Consider the following 16,019-nt stretch of genomic DNA (forward strand, 5'->3'; position numbering starts at 1 on the left):
TTTTTCTAGTAGTCAGGGCAGGGTGAAAGTGACATTAAGCAGTTGCCCTTGATGTAACAGAGTATGGCCAGTGCCTCCTGTAATAGAAAAATACAAGCTTCCCCACCTGCTGTCTGCGTCATGATTCTACTATGTTTGTCTTGGGTGCATGCTGACTGAGCTGGCATGTCGGTTACAACAAAGTTACGTTAATTTGGCAAAACAAGAGAGAAGAAAAAGACTGATATACTGTGTACTCGAGTTCATACATAGTACTAGTATAAGGACAGAAACTCCCACAAATGTTAGAGGCCGAGGAAGTGGGAGGATAGATACATACCACAAATGTTATGTACTGTGCTTGCTAATGCTACTGTGCCACTATGTGTTGAATTCATTTGTATTACTGTTTTGCTAAGAGTATTGGTTAATATTTATTTTTTCTTTCTTGATATAGCTATTCCTTCCCAAGCGAAACACCAGGAAGGAGTTGGCAGCCAATGCCCGGTGCCGGAAGCTGGAGGCCATCTGTCAAGAATACTGGAGGGTGGTGGCTCTGGCAGAGGAGGAGGCGGTGGCAGCCTCCTCCAATGCCCCGGGCCCCAGCCAGGCCACTCCAGTTGTACGGTGCCACAGTCAGGCAGCCGCCCACTGCCACACTTTAGTTCAGGCTGGACGGTTCCCATGAGGCACAGGGTCAAGGCTGATTTGCATATGGCCATGTCTGAATTGGGGTGGTGTGGAGTGCAAAAAAACGATGGATTTAGGCCCAGATCTCTGTACTGGGGTGAATGTATGACATTGTTCTGCATTCTGTCCATCAACTGTTGTTTTTGCATTTGTCACCCCGAGTGGGATGGGTATGCTCAGACGTGAGTCCCATGCTCTCCACACCACTGGAGTCAAACTATCCTGGCTGATGACGGCTGATAGCCAGAAACCGGTCCTAGGATGCTTGATTCTGGTCCAGGAAAGACATGGCTTGGCAGTTCGGGCTGGACTGTTCCCATGAGGCACAGGGTCAAGGCTGATTTGCATATGGCCATGTCTGAACTGGGCTGGTGTGGAGTGCAAAAAAACGATGGATTTAGGCCCAGATCTCTGTACTGGGGTGAATGTATGACATTGTTCTGCATTCTGTCCATCAACTGTTGTTTTTGCATTTGTCACCCTGAGTGGGATGGGTATGCTCAGACGTGAGTCCCATGCTCGCCACACCACTGGAGTCAAGCTATCCTGGCTGATGACGGCTGATAGCCAGAAATCGGTCCTAGGATGCTGGATTCCGGTCCAGGAAAGACATGGCTTGGCAGTTCGGGCTGGACTGTTCCCATGAGGCACTGGGTCAAGGCTGATTTGCATATGGCCATGTCTGAACTGGGGTGGTGTTGAGTGCAAAAAAATGATGGATTTAGGCCCAGATCTCTGTACTGGGGAGAATGTATGACATTGTTCTGCATTCTGTCCATCAACTGTTGTTTTTGCACTTCAATATCCAGCACTGCTGCCCCTCCCTGTGGTTGTAACTGCAAGGCATATGCGCACTGCATGCTCCTCCGGAATGCACACCTAGAGGAATAGGTAGAGGAGCTGAAGAAGGGAAATCCGAAGACTCAGAGCCTGCCAATAACTTGACCCTGTTGCATTGCCCCTTTTTTAATCCTTTTTTTGGGTGGGTGGGAATTTGGTGTTGCATTGGGGTTTATAGACATTTTGGACATTCGTTGGACTTCATCATTTTGGACATTCGTTGGGTTACGGAGAGGGGTGGGTCGGGTGTTGTGGGATTTTTTTACATAGTTTATTTTTGTTAGGGTATTAAATTATATTTCTACTTAAACATAGCAATACGTTGTTATATTGTGGGGGGGTATTGTTTTACCTTAGTCACAAACATGGTTTCCTAGCTGCTGCAGGCAGGGACGCACCCAGTGTTGGATTTAATAATCTGCCGATTTTGTAACACACAAACAGCCAGATGTGGTACCCCTCACTGAGTGACTTGTCCTACTAGTACTGTCAGTCTCTCCTCCTAGTCTATGCAGTCTGCAACTGGACTCAAAGGGGTGTGTGAAATTGAATTAATGAAAACATTTCAATTATTAATTATGCCTCCCCCAAACTTCTTCTCTTACTTGTGCTTGATGTTTAACTTAGTTACACATCCCCAAAATGCCATGGTTGTGGTGGTAGTAGTAGTAGACACTTGCAGTAACATTTGCAAAAAAAAGAAAATGAGACAGTCAGTCGCCTGAGAGAGACTGTGGGAGGGGTAGTAGAACAAAGTACAGTACAGAACTTACTGCCAAACAATAATATCCCAAAATACAATAAAACTTAATGGTGGCGGGGATAGCCTAGTACATAGAGTTACAACAAACTCTAAACTTGTGTCGCGAGTCACTCGACTAGGCCTACAGTACACTCGACACAAGTGTAACCGTTAGTGCTGTGTAGGAGGATGACAACAAATCCAATTGATGCCGGCAATTAATGCTGATAGATTAGATCGCTTTGGTAAAAAAAATACCTCGCAAATATACTGCTCATAGGTGGGCAAGCAGAGGAAGATCCTTGTCCTGCCTTGAAATTTAATTACTGTTGCTTTTGCCACATCCACACCAGCAAGCGTGTGATATATTATTGGTGTACATTTAATTTAGTTACACCTCAATAAGTCACATAGCCCGGGGGAAGAGGGTTAGGGTTTGATGAATTGTTGGGAAGTGGAGTTTGGGAAAAGGTTTGACGAAGAAAAACAGTACGCATGAACAAACAACAAAACACAATTTTTGTAGACTACCATATGCATGAATCTGTTAAGGGAGAAAAAGGACATGCATGCATGATGATGATAACTTCATGGTTAATGATAAGTACTAAGTAGTACTTACTAACTAGCTACTACTACACAATTAGACAGTACAGGGCAGCAGTATATTAATATTATGTAATTTGCCTAGCCTGTCTGCCCTCAGAGAGACCCGATTACATTGTGTTCGGTTGGACTGGGCTTACTTTTAGAGATAGCAAAGAAAATTAAAAAATATCTGTAGGGATGAATTAGAAGCAGAGAGCACACATAATAATAACAACAACAACACACTGTAGTAAATGATTGATGACAAAATGAATCAAATTATTTAAAAGATGATGAAAGTTGATACTGTTACCGTGTTATCCTGGTCAAAAATGGGGAGTGGCATCTCGGCATTCCTCTTGGTCTTCCCTTTCATGGATGATCCGTCCATCAATCTTAGCTGATGCCACAGCCTGCCTGGCAGATGTAGATTCATTGGTAAGATATGTGTGCATTGTTTTCCCAAGTATAGCACAGGGTAAGGGTCGGCCTGTAATTGTAGATGGAAAAACAGGGGAATATTGAAAAACCAAGTAAAAAAAATGCACAAGTTACGATGTAGTGCAACAAGAACACTTTCAGAGGTGGCATGGATGCATCATGTCTACTCTAGTCTGTTTCCAGCATTAACCTACAACAACAACAGAGCATGACCACGGTGACGGTACCTTTGCACGTCCTCTATTTAGCGTACATTTTTTGACAGATTTGGATAAAGCACATATCCAGCAACATAGCATTTTACAATTTAAGTGACTAAATCAATGCACCGCTGTCAGTCATACCACACTACACTCTACTCCACAGCTACACAGACATTTAGGTCTGCTGTGGTTGTAGTTGACTTGTTTACCTTTTATTCCACTCATGAAATGCCCTGACTTATTCCATCAATCATCTCCGATCCTACTGAGTGACTGCGAAGATACTATGTCACTGTGGTCATCATTAAGGTGTTGTTCAACGCAGTCTGCAGTGTACGGAGTGAGTCCAGATTCCATATTAAAAAATGCAATGGATCAGCCTGCAGTCGAAGTACAATTTTGGTATTAAACAATGAGTGGAAATATTGACTTGAGTCACTATTAGTGTGTATATTAAATACTAGTACACTTTGACTTCACTTCACTTCATGCACAACAAACAACAACACAAACACCAATCACTAAGAGTCGGTGTCCAATGCATGCCATTTATTACCTGTTCCTTCTCATCTTAAGTGAAGGGGCAGTCTCTCTCGCCATCATCATCATGGTGTTGTCCAACTCAGTGTGCAGTGTACAGAGTGATTCCCCTTTCTATATTCAAAATGCAATGTATCGGCCTGCAGTAGAAATTTGTTATTAAAATTAAAAGAAGGGATAAATTGCCTTGAGTTACTTCTAGTGTGTAGATTGGATATAGTACACAATGAATAAACTTCATGCACAACAACAGAAATCACTCAGTCAGCGCCCAAATTCATGACATCATTCATTACCTGTTCCTTCTCATCTTCAGTTAATTGGCAGTTTCTCTTGGCTCAGAAAGGAGGATAGCTAGTCATCATCATGTTCCACTTCTTTTGGAGGGACTCAACAAGGAAAGATTATATTTTTTCTTCTATTTTGCATCATCCAATTATCATCTGGCTTGAGGGCAATGGATTTAGGGAGATTCAGGAGTGGACTGTGAAATGCAGACAGCTGAAACTCATATATGGCAATAAAAAGACTAGAAGACGGTGGTGATGGATTTGTTGTGATTTGAAGTTTCTAACCACAAAGACAGGCACACAAATAAAACTAAATAAGGGAGGAAGACAGTAAGAAGTGCAAGCCTAATTGTCAGGGGAGTATAGCTCATCCTCAAACTCTGGGGGATCAAACAGAAGTAGCTAATCATCATCTAACACACTACTTCCGTCACCTGAGCTGCTGTCCTCATCTTCCTCCCTTGATTCATGTATTGTGTAATTCGGTGGTATAAAGTGCTGATTCATTTTGATCATGGTTAACCTCTCCATGTTTTTGGGCAAGAGACTGGTCCTTCTCACTGTTACAATGGAACCAGCAGGACTAAAAACACATTCAGAAGAGACACTTGCGACAGGGCAAGCCAGATAATTAATCGCCAGCCTGCTGAGCAGTGGCCATTGGCCTCTTTTCCCATACCAATACCGCAATGGGTTTTGATCAATGTACACCTCTGTTGGGGTGTCCAGATAGGCATGGAACATCCACTCAATGTTCAGGGGTGCTACACTTTGTTCGGGCGCTTTTGTCTATGCATCAGTACTGGACCTACCAAGTCCTTGCTGTAAATACCAATCCTTTAACGATTTTACTTGGGTTAATTACCCGGTTCTTGCAGTTGTCGATAGTGTTGGCGGGTGTTCTGAGCCAAACGCACTGCCCTCAGGCTCTGAAGTTGAACTTGACGCCGGATGCCCTGATGCAGTACTTGTTGTGGGTTTATCTAGCGGACTTTTAATTAGCAGCCATTCATTTTCCAACTTACTGGCTGCCTCCGCTATCCAAGTTTTGTACCGGGCAACATCCATTTCTGAAAAAGGAATTAATGTCTTACTTTTCAGTGCAGATTTTGCATTGTGGCACAAATGTAATTTTCTTGTGATAAAATCTTATTTTGCACCCTTTTATTGTCAGCTAAGCGACAGGCTAAGCTCTCCACCATATCATATGCTTCTTTTTTATCCTCTACACCTTTGTACGCTTCAGACACCTCCTTCAGCTGTTGCTCTAGCATTTGCAACAATGCGATAGCTTGGCCCATAGTACAGTCCTCCTTGCTGACTTCACATGTGAAGACCTCGAAAGGAAGAAGCATCTCAGTCAGGCATTTAACTAGGCACCATTGGTCCATCTGAAGGATCATGCCTTTCACAGTAGCATCCCCTCTTCGCATGACATATTCATTGATTGACCTGTACTGCTCAAACAGATGGTCAATCATGTAATAAGTTGAGTTCTAAAGTGTTGCCACCTCCTGGATGAGTGCTTTGACTGGCATTCTATAGTCACATTGAATGATCCTCAGCTGCTTCCGAGCTTTAAAAGAATGGCTAAAATGAATGCATATTCTTCGGCACGTGGTCAGTAAGTTGCTGACTATGGCTTCTTTTTTCAGAAAGTCTTGAACTATAATGTTAATGCAGTGCGCCAAACATAGGACCCTGAAATAGGAACAAAGTGCCATGGCCTTAAGTGCATTACTATCGTCAGAAGTGGGACTGTCTCCAGTCCCCAGAAACGCACAGCTAAACGGCCACTGTGGGCTGTACCTGTATTCGAACCTTTTCTCCATGTTTTCAACAGTAATCCAAAATGTTTATCATCAATATTCAAAAGTTCTTCAAACGAGAGCACGCACGTCGTGTACAAGTAAATTTTCAATTTTCTGCTATTCACAAGGTATCACTGAGGATTTAGACCAGGAATATGAGTGAAACGTGAAATTCATTTCAGGCAGTGTTTTATTCATGATGTCACATAACCCAATGCATTTCGGGCACCCAGCCCTTCTTCGGGGGTCACTGTAAATTGTAAAAATACAATATGATTACTGAACTGTTTTCTCAATTATGACATTTTCATGTTCTATACTAAAACGTCTATCATTCAAAGATCTTAAAAACCATTAGTCACAAGCTATGCCAATTCATCTACATATACAAACCAAAAAACTGCCGACCCCATATTCGAACCCCCATTTCATACACACGCCTACCGGCTGTATTAACAGGTTACGCCACTGCTGTTGCTGAAAATAAACGTCTCTTTACTCCTAAGGCAACCTAATACTTTTACTTAACAGTGTCAAAGATTTGTATACATTCATATTAATCGAACCATATAGATTTTCTTATATGTTGTCCAAATAGACATCTAGTCTAACGGAAGTAATGAGTTTATAATGATTTCAACCTGCGGTACATGACCCGAATAACGTACTCTGCAATATCTATAAATACATCATGCGGATTATGCAATAAATTCATCTAATTCCCCTCGACGACACATACCTGCCATAATCGACGGTTTAAAGTGGCATTGCCTAGCTGATAGTTACAACAGTCCTTATCCCTCCCAACTTCCCTTCCTACTTTTTAAATAACCTGTTGTGCATTCTGGTTGGTTCAACTTTCCCACCCTTTCACACCTGACAAATTGATCGCACCTGGGGTATTCGCCAAAGGGACTACAATTCCCACCATTCCCTGATCCCACATGTAGCTGAGTAAGCTTGAACATCATCCGTGATCATTAAAATAAACGTAGTTTAAAAAAATCTGTACTGCTTTTAAACAACATGTTGATTGTGTCTCATGCTCAATCGGTAAAGTCATTTGCTTCAGTTCAGTTCCTGTCACCGTAATGAACCACAAAGTTGTTTCTTGTGCGCGGTCTCGTGTAATCATTCAACATTCCATTAACGTTCTCATGGGTGCAATCCTGTGTTTTCGGGCTAAAGTTATGATGCTTGTTTATGTGGGCAGGATGCACACCTTATCTTAAATTTAATCAACCTCTTAATCCTGATTTGTCCATAGGTGCGTGCAATATTTCTGTAGTGCTATGCCCAAAGCACAGGGGTACTAACATCGTCAGAAGTGGGACTGTCTCCAGTCCCCAGAAACGCACAGCTAAACGGCCACTGTGGGCTGTACCTGTATTCGAACCTTTTCTCCATGTTTTCAACAGTAATCCAAAATGTTTATCATCAATATTCAAAAGTTCTTCAAACGAGAGCACGCACGTCGTGTACACGTAAATTTTCAATTTTCTGCTATTCACAAGGTATCACTGAGGATTTAGACCAGGAATATGAGTGAAACGTGAAATTCATTTCAGGCAGGGTTTTATTCATGATGTCACATAACCCAATGCATTTCGGGCACCCAGCCCTTCTTCGGGGGTCACTGTAAATTGTAAAAATACAATATGATTACTGAACTGTTTTCCCAATTATGACATTTTCATGTTCTATACTAAAACGTCTATCATTCAAAGATCTTAAAAACCATTAGTCACAAGCTATGCCAATTCATCTACATATACAAACCAAAAAACTGCCGACCCCATATTCGAACCCCCATTTCATACACACGCCTACCGGCTGTATTAACAGGTTACGCCACTGCTGTTGCTGAAAATAAACGTCTCTTTACTCCTAAGGCAACCTAATACTTTTACTTAACAGTGTCAAAGATTTGTATACATTCATATTAATCGAACCATATAGATTTTCTTATATGTTGTCCAAATAGACATCTAGTCTAACGGAAGTAATGAGTTTATAATGATTTCAACCTGCGGTACATGACCCGAATAACGTACTCTGCAATATCTATAAATACATCATGCGGATTATGCAATAAATTCATCTAATTCCCCTCGACGACACATACCTGCCATAATCGACGGTTTAAAGTTGCATTGCCTAGCTGATAGTTACAACAGTCCTTATCCCTCCCAACTTCCCTTCCTACTTTTTAAATAACCTGTTGTGCATTCTGGTTGGTTCAACTTTCCCACCCTTTCACACCTGACAAATTGATCGCACCTGGGGTATTCGCCAAAGGGACTACAATTCCCACCATTCCCTGATCCCACATGTAGCTGAGTAAGCTTGAACATCATCCGTGATCATTAAAATAAACGTAGTTTAAAAAAATCTGTACTGCTTTTAAACAACATGTTGATTGTGTCTCATGCTCAATCGGTAAAGTCATTTGCTTCAGTTCAGTTCCTGTCACCGTAATGAACCACAAAGTTGTTTCTTGTGCGCGGTCTCGTGTAATCATTCAACATTCCATTAACGTTCTCATGGGTGCAATCCTGTGTTTTCGGGCTAAAGTTATGATGCTTGTTTATGTGGGCAGGATGCACACCTTATCTTAAATTTAATCAACCTCTTAATCCTGATTTGTCCATAGGTGCGTGCAATATTTCTGTAGTGCTATGCCCAAAGCACAGGGGTACTAACATCGTCAGAAGTGGGACTGTCTCCAGTCCCCAGAAACGCACAGCTAAACGGCCACTGTGGGCTGTACCTGTATTCGAACCTTTTCTCCATGTTTTTAACAGTAATCCAAAATGTTTATCATCAATATTCAAAAGTTCTTCAAACGAGAGCACGCACGTCGTGTACACGTAAATTTTCAATTTTCTGCTATTCACAAGGTATCACTGAGGATTTAGACCAGGAATATGAGTGAAACGTGAAATTCATTTCAGGCAGTGTTTTATTCATGATGTCACATAACCCAATGCATTTCGGGCACCCAGCCCTTCTTCGGGGGTCACTGTAAATTGTAAAAATACAATATGATTACTGAACTGTTTTCCCAATTATGACATTTTCATGTTCTATACTAAAACGTCTATCATTCAAAGATCTTAAAAACCATTAGTCACAAGCTATGCCAATTCATCTACATATACAAACCAAAAAACTGCCGACCCCATATTCGAACCCCCATTTCATACACACGCCTACCGGCTGTATTAACAGGTTACGCCACTGCTGTTGCTGAAAATAAACGTCTCTTTACTCCTAAGGCAACCTAATACTTTTACTTAACAGTGTCAAAGATTTGTATACATTCATATTAATCGAACCATATAGATTTTCTTATATGTTGTCCAAATAGACATCTAGTCTAACGGAAGTAATGAGTTTATAATGATTTCAACCTGCGGTACATGACCCGAATAACGTACTCTGCAATATCTATAAATACATCATGCGGATTATGCAATAAATTCATCTAATTCCCCTCGACGACACATACCTGCCATAATCGACGGTTTAAAGTTGCATTGCCTAGCTGATAGTTACAACAGTCCTTATCCCTCCCAACTTCCCTTCCTACTTTTTAAATAACCTGTTGTGCATTCTGGTTGGTTCAACTTTCCCACCCTTTCACACCTGACAAATTGATCGCACCTGGGGTATTCGCCAAAGGGACTACAATTCCCACCATTCCCTGATCCCACATGTAGCTGAGTAAGCTTGAACATCATCCGTGATCATTAAAATAAACGTAGTTTAAAAAAATCTGTACTGCTTTTAAACAACATGTTGATTGTGTCTCATGCTCAATCGGTAAAGTCATTTGCTTCAGTTCAGTTCCTGTCACCGTAATGAACCACGAAGTTGTTTCTTGTGCGCGGTCTCGTGTAATCATTCAACATTCCATTAACGTTCTCATGGGTGCAATCCTGTGTTTTCGGGCTAAAGTTATGATGCTTGTTTATGTGGGCAGGATGCACACCTTATCTTAAATTTAATCAACCTCTTAATCCTGATTTGTCCATAGGTGCGTGCAATATTTCTGTAGTGCTATGCCCAAGGCACAGGGGTACTAACATCGTCAGAAGTGGGACTGTCTCCAGTCCCCAGAAACGCACAGCTAAACGGCCACTGTGGGCTGTACCTGTATTCGAACCTTTTCTCCATGTTTTCAACAGTAATCCAAAATGTTTATCATCAATATTCAAAAGTTCTTCAAACGAGAGCACGCACGTCGTGTACACTTAAATTTTCAATTTTCTGCTATTCACAAGGTATCACTGAGGATTTAGACCAGGAATATGAGTGAAACGTGAAATTCATTTCAGGCAGTGTTTTATTCATGATGTCACATAACCCAATGCATTTCGGGCACCCAGCCCTTCTTCGGGGGTCACTGTAAATTGTAAAAATACAATATGATTACTGAACTGTTTTCCCAATTATGACATTTTCATGTTCTATACTAAAACGTCTATCATTCAAAGATCTTAAAAACCATTAGTCACAAGCTACGCCAATTCATCTACATATACAAACCAAAAAACTGCCGACCCCATATTCGAACCCCCATTTCATACACACGCCTACCGGCTGTATTAACAGGTTACGCCACTGCTGTTGCTGAAAATAAACGTCTCTTTACTCCTAAGGCAACCTAATACTTTTACTTAACAGTGTCAAAGATTTGTATACATTCATATTAATCGAACCATATAGATTTTCTTATATGTTGTCCAAATAGACATCTAGTCTAACGGAAGTAATGAGTTTATAATGATTTCAACCTGCGGTACATGACCCGAATAACGTACTCTGCAATATCTATAAATACATCATGCGGATTATGCAATAAATTCATCTAATTCCCCTCGACGACACATACCTGCCATAATCGACGGTTTAAAGTTGCATTGCCTAGCTGATAGTTACAACAGTCCTTATCCCTCCCAACTTCCCTTCCTACTTTTTAAATAACCTGTTGTGCATTCTGGTTGGTTCAACTTTCCCACCCTTTCACACCTGACAAATTGATCGCACCTGGGGTATTCGCCAAAGGGACTACAATTCCCACCATTCCCTGATCCCACATGTAGCTGAGTAAGCTTGAACATCATCCGTGATCATTAAAATAAACGTAGTTTAAAAAAATCTGTACTGCTTTTAAACAACATGTTGATTGTGTCTCATGCTCAATCGGTAAAGTCATTTGCTTCAGTTCAGTTCCTGTCACCGTAATGAACCACGAAGTTGTTTCTTGTGCGCGGTCTCGTGTAATCATTCAACATTCCATTAACGTTCTCATGGGTGCAATCCTGTGTTTTCGGGCTAAAGTTATGATGCTTGTTTATGTGGGCAGGATGCACACCTTATCTTAAATTTAATCAACCTCTTAATCCTGATTTGTCCATAGGTGCGTGCAATATTTCTGTAGTGCTATGCCCAAGGCACAGGGGTACTAACATCGTCAGAAGTGGGACTGTCTCCAGTCCCCAGAAACGCACAGCTAAACGGCCACTGTGGGCTGTACCTGTATTCGAACCTTTTCTCCATGTTTTCAACAGTAATCCAAAATGTTTATCATCAATATTCAAAAGTTCTTCAAACGAGAGCACGCACGTTGTGTACACGTAAATTTTCAATTTTCTGCTATTCACAAGGTATCACTGAGGATTTAGACCAGGAATATGAGTGAAACGTGAAATTCATTTCAGGCAGTGTTTTATTCATGATGTCACATAACCCAATGCATTTCGGGCACCCAGCCCTTCTTCGGGGGTCACTGTAAATTGTAAAAATACAATATGATTACTGAACTGTTTTCCCAATTATGACATTTTCATGTTCTATACTAAAACGTCTATCATTCAAAGATCTTAAAAACCATTAGTCACAAGCTACGCCAATTCATCTACATATACAAACCAAAAAACTGCCGACCCCATATTCGAACCCCCATTTCATACACACGCCTACCGGCTGTATTAACAGGTTACGCCACTGCTGTTGCTGAAAATAAACGTCTCTTTACTCCTAAGGCAACCTAATACTTTTACTTAACAGTGTCAAAGATTTGTATACATTCATATTAATCGAACCATATAGATTTTCTTATATGTTGTCCAAATAGACATCTAGTCTAACGGAAGTAATGAGTTTATAATGATTTCAACCTGCGGTACATGACCCGAATAACGTACTCTGCAATATCTATAAATACATCATGCGGATTATGCAATAAATTCATCTAATTCCCCTCGACGACACATACCTGCCATAATCGACGGTTTAAAGTTGCATTGCCTAGCTGATAGTTACAACAGTCCTTATCCCTCCCATATAGCACTACAGAAATATTGCACGCACCTATGGACAAATCAGGATTAAGAGGTTGATTAAATTTAAGATAAGGTGTGCATCCTGCCCACATAAACAAGCATCATAACTTTAGCCCGAAAACACAGGATTGCACCCATGAGAACGTTAATGGAATGTTGAATGATTACACGAGACCGCGCACAAGAAACAACTTTGTGGTTCATTACGGTGACAGGAACTGAACTGAAGCAAATGACTTTACCGATTGAGCATGAGACACAATCAACATGTTGTTTAAAAGCAGTACAGATTTTTTTAAACTACGTTTATTTTAATGATCACGGATGATGTTCAAGCTTACTCAGCTACATGTGGGATCAGGGAATGGTGGGAATTGTAGTCCCTTTGGCGAATACCCCAGGTGCGATCAATTTGTCAGGTGTGAAAGGGTGGGAAAGTTGAACCAACCAGAATGCACAACAGGTTATTTAAAAAGTAGGAAGGGAAGTTGGGAGGGATAAGGACTGTTGTAACTATCAGCTAGGCAATGCAACTTTAAACCGTCGATTATGGCAGGTATGTGTCGTCGAGGGGAATTAGATGAATTTATTGCATAATCCGCATGATGTATTTATAGATATTGCAGAGTACGTTATTCGGGTCATGTACCGCAGGTTGAAATCATTATAAACTCATTACATCTGTTAGACTAGATGTCTATTTGGACAACATATAAGAAAATCTATATGGTTCGATTAATATGAATGTATACAAATCTTTGACACTGTTAAGTAAAAGTATTAGGTTGCCTTAGGAGTAAAGAGACGTTTATTTTCAGCAACAGCAGTGGCGTAACCTGTTAATACAGCCGGTAGGCGTGTGTATGAAATGGGGGTTCGAATATGGGGTCGGCAGTTTTTTGGTTTGTATATGTAGATGAATTGGCGTAGCTTGTGACTAATGGTTTTTAAGATCTTTGACTGATAGACGTTTTAGTATAGAACATGAAAATGTCATAATTGGGAAAACAGTTCAGTAATCATATTGTATTTTTACAATTTACAGTGACCCCCGAAGAAGGGCTGGGTGCCCGAAATGCATTGGGTTATGTGACATCATGAATAAAACACTGCCTGAAATGAATTTCACGTTTCACTCATATTCCTGGTCTAAATCCTCAGTGATACCTTGTGAATAGCAGAAAATTGAAAATTTACGTGTACACGATGTGCGTGCTCTCGTTTGAAGAACTTTTGAATATTGATGATAAACATTTTGGATTACTGTTGAAAACATGGAGAAAAGGTTCGAATACAGGTACAGCCCACAGTGGCCGTTTAGCTGTGCGTTTCTGGGGACTGGAGACAGTCCCACTTCTGACGATGTTAGTACCCCTGTGCTTTGGGCATAGCACTACAGAAATATTGCACGCACCTATGGACAAATCAGGATTAAGAGGTTGATTACATTTAAGATAAGGTGTGCATCCTGCCCACATAAACAAGCATCTTAAGTGCATTACTGCCCTTATCTGTGGAAACAAAACCAATCTTAAGCCCTCCTGGGTGCTGCCACTCAAAAACGTTGCTGGGAAAGTCTTCCAAAATGTTTACAGCAGTATGACATTTCTCCATGGCGAACATCGATACAGTTGCATGTTTCCGAGTAGCATTAAAAATCTCAGCTGTGTCAACAGCACCTACTTCAGATAGCTTATCCCTAATCCCTACAAAAGAGACCCAATGTGCAGTGATGCACATGTAATCAGTGGCTTGGCAACTGGTCCACATGTCTGTTGTCAGGTGGATATTGTGAACAGCACTCTGCTGCAAAGCTTGTCCAAGCAATTCCAGCACACCATGATGTAGTGCTGGAACAGCAACTCTGGCAAAATAGGAACGGCTGGGAACCTTCCATTTAGGGCAGATGGCTGACACAAATTCAAGGAAACCCACCCCTTCCACAAATGAAAGGGAGAAGGTCCAGTGCTAACATTTTAGCCAGCTTCGCATTGTACAACTGTGCCATTGGGTGGTTGCGTTGGTACTGCCCCTCTGACCTAAGCATGCTCTCAATGGTAAGCTGGATTATTTTCCTTTGTGGTGCAGTTGTTTTCTTGAACCCAATTAGGCTCAACAACGCACTTTGTTTCATTGCAGTACTTGGTCGCTTGGTGTCTCAGTCTGACTCAGAGTATGGCTCTTACTGCGGTGCCACTGAGATGTTGCTGAGGATGTGTGTGATACCACTACACTGCTGAGGATAGGGCTAGAAATGTCTCCCTCTTGTACACCTTCCACCGCGATAATATCTTCCCCTGATTGTTCGTGCCCAACTACAACGGGTTGGGTTTTAATTTTTTCCAAGCGGAGTAGGTGAGCCTCCCACATGATATTGTGGTGTATTTTGGGATGACTTGTTTGGCCTCCGGAACCATAGTTTGTACCAAGCTTACCCCGCCTAACAGCATGTTGACAAATTGAGCATATAGCAATGTTCTCCTCCTTACTGCTAACCGAAAAGAAGTCCCAAACTGGGGAGGAGAACTTTCTGGCGCTGCTGGTTGTACCACCTTCAATACCAGATGAACTGGAGGTGGGCTTCGAATGTGAGTCTGTGCATCTACACTACCACTCCTACTGAGGTGGTGGTTGACCTGGATGTAGGTCCCCGCCGGGCCTTTGCAAATGCAAATATGGAAGCTAGAGGTTGTGGTAGTGTTACCTGTGTTGGTGGTATCCGTGCTACATACCTCGCAGCCAATTTGGATAGGGTAATAATGTTGGTCTCCATCTCTTTTGGGCCGTGAGTGATGTTCGTGATGACTGGCTCGTCATCATCATCATTCCCCTCTCGTGCATCTACCTCCATAACTTCAAGGATTTCTGGAACCTTCCTTTTCACAAGCCTTGTTGTGTGGTGTGCATCACTCCCAGACTGAGCTGGTGGCTTCCAAGTGGCAACTCGATCATCAGAAGCGGGTCTGGAAGAAGAAGATGATGGACTAACCCACCTTTTCCTTGCTGGGGTTCTGGAAGACAGTGGATCTTCTGAAACAATGGCTTGCTCCACTTTGTCTGCAGGAAGCTTGATTTCCTGAAATGCCCCTACTTCAGGAGGAACAACTGCTATTGTGGGCTGTTCTTGTGGCTGTTCTTGTGGCTGATGCTGTTCTTGTGGCTGTTGCTGTTCTTGCGGCTGCTGCTGTTCTTACGGCTGCTGCTGTTCTTGCGGCTGCTGCTGTTCTTGCGGCTGTGCCTGCTGCTGCACACTTATCTGCTGAGTTTCTGCCTGCGTTGATTGTACTACTTTGCGATAATGACATTTCAACATTGCTGCTCGTTAGTAGACTGGCTACTTGTACGACACTTATGGGCTTGGGCCTAGGTTGGTGGTGTTGGCCCGCTGGTGTGGAGGTGCTTCTCCCAGCTTGGTCCCCGGACAATGCTGCTGCAGGCGTAACATTTTTGGCATTGGCCGGCACACCAGTTGTGGTAGGTGCACTTCCTTTTTCTGTTCCTTCTTCTTCTCACTGACAACTTTCTTGGTACTGGAGGACCTGTTA

This window comes from Lissotriton helveticus, chromosome 3_2, assembly GCF_964261635.1.
Source record: "Lissotriton helveticus chromosome 3_2, aLisHel1.1, whole genome shotgun sequence".
Lineage (NCBI taxonomy): Eukaryota > Metazoa > Chordata > Amphibia > Caudata > Salamandridae > Lissotriton > Lissotriton helveticus.